This window comes from Bison bison, unplaced genomic scaffold, assembly GCF_000754665.1.
Source record: "Bison bison bison isolate TAMUID 2011002044 unplaced genomic scaffold, Bison_UMD1.0 scf7180017864456, whole genome shotgun sequence".
Lineage (NCBI taxonomy): Eukaryota > Metazoa > Chordata > Mammalia > Artiodactyla > Bovidae > Bison > Bison bison.
The window spans coordinates 9,876,176-9,877,750 of NW_011495018.1; the positions used below are offsets into that span (position 1 = coordinate 9,876,176).

At 72.4% G+C, this 1,575-nt stretch overlaps 1 protein-coding gene across 10 annotated transcripts in view; it reads left to right on the top strand.

The window, feature by feature from the left end:
- The first annotated feature begins 325 nt into the window (after positions 1 to 325).
- Positions 326 to 1,575, top strand: part of FGFR2 (fibroblast growth factor receptor 2) — a 107,652-nt gene continuing 106,402 nt past the window's right edge. For all 10 annotated transcript variants that reach the window (XM_010859237.1, XM_010859232.1, XM_010859235.1 and 7 more), the window contains exon 1: positions 326 to 744. The gene's annotated coding sequence lies outside the window, so the exon portion shown is untranslated. The remainder of the gene's footprint in view (positions 745 to 1,575) is intronic.

Sequence of the window (1,575 nt, forward strand, 5' to 3'; positions counted from 1 at the left end):
AACGTAACGTAACCACCCGGCAACCCGTGGATCAGGCGAACTGCCCAGGGAAGGAAGGGGGCGCGGGCCCCGGCCGCATCCACGGAGGATGCTGCCTGCTGCCCCTCTGCGTCCCGGTGCTGCCCGGGCCCCCTCGCCCTCCCCGCCGGGGTCTCCGGCCGCTTGCAGGCGTCGGGAGCCGCGCCGAGTCGGGGCGGCGGGGCGCGCGGCGCTGATTGGCAGAGCGGGCGCCGCCGTCCAGGAAACGGCTCGGGTTTCAGCGGGGGCGTGACCCGCCGGGAGGGGGCGGCGGCGGCGGCGGCGGCAGCGGAGAACGCCGCGGAGAGCCGAGCGGGCGGGCGGGCGAGCAAAGGAGCGAGCGCGGCCGCCACAAAGCTCGGGCGCCGCGGGGTCTGCGCGCGGCGTAGCTGGCCCGGCGCAGCGACTCCTTTCCAGGCTGGCGGGGCCCGGGCGTCCCGAGGCCGCGGCTTTCCTCCGCGCTCCAAGCGTTCGCAAGTTGCGAGCGAAGTTTGGTGGAGGAAACGCCAAGCCCGACTCCTTTCTTCCTCCCGCTCCCCAAATCCGAGCGCAGCCCGCGGGCGTCATGCCCGCGCGCCTCCGCAGCCTGGGGTGCGCGTGAAGCCTCGAACTTTGGCGCCGGCGAGTACCACATTTTTTTTTTGCGGGGAGTTGGTCGTTTGCTCCATCCCGACCCACGCTGGGCGCGGGGACAGACCCGATCGCCGGGGATCGTTGCCATTCAAGGTAATCGCCGAGTCGGGCGCCTCGGGGGAGCTTCGCGGGGCGGGACAGTGGGCGCGGTGGAAGCCCGAGACGCCCGGTGCACGGACTCCCGAACGGAGGGCTGGCACTGTGGAGGCGGCTCCCTGTGCCTCCTCTTTGGCTGCATAGGCGATGGGGGAGCTGGGTGCCTGCTGACGGCTGGCGTTTGGGAAGTTCTGCCGCTACCACCCCCATCCAGATGCTGACATCTGCCTCTGGCGTTGACACCCCCCCCGCCCCCGCCCGCCTCCCTGTCAAACTCTGGCTGGCGCACTCCCGCTGGCCGGGCGCGATCCTCCGACCCCGGAGCTGGCGGGCGAGCGGCGGGGCAGCCTCGCTGGTGGCACAGCCCGGTAGGTCCCGGACTCGGAGGGGGCATCTTCGAAGGTGCCTCGTTCCGAGGCCCGGGGAGCCCCCATTCCGTCTCATCCAGGCCCGGGCCGGGGACCCTTCCCCGGGAGGGGTCCGCTGAGGTGGGGCTGGCAACACCTCTGTAGGGTAGGCGAGGGCTCGGGGCGGGGGGTGGCGCTCTGGGAAGGGGGCTGCTCCGGTTTCCCGATTGCAGTGCCCTTCGGCCTCCCTGGCCCGCAGCCGCCGTCTCGGCTGGAGGGAGCGCGGCTCGCCTGGGGCTAGGGGGCGAACTGGACCGACTTTTTCTAGTTCGCTGCCTGCTCTACCGGCAGCAGCTCGGAGATGTCGAAAGCACAGGCGAGTTCTAACTTGCGCGCTCATTCTTTCAGCGCCGGGGCCGCGCCGGGGAGTCAGCCGAGGGCCGGGCCAGGCGCTGGCTCCGACCCTCGCGGCCACGGGGCC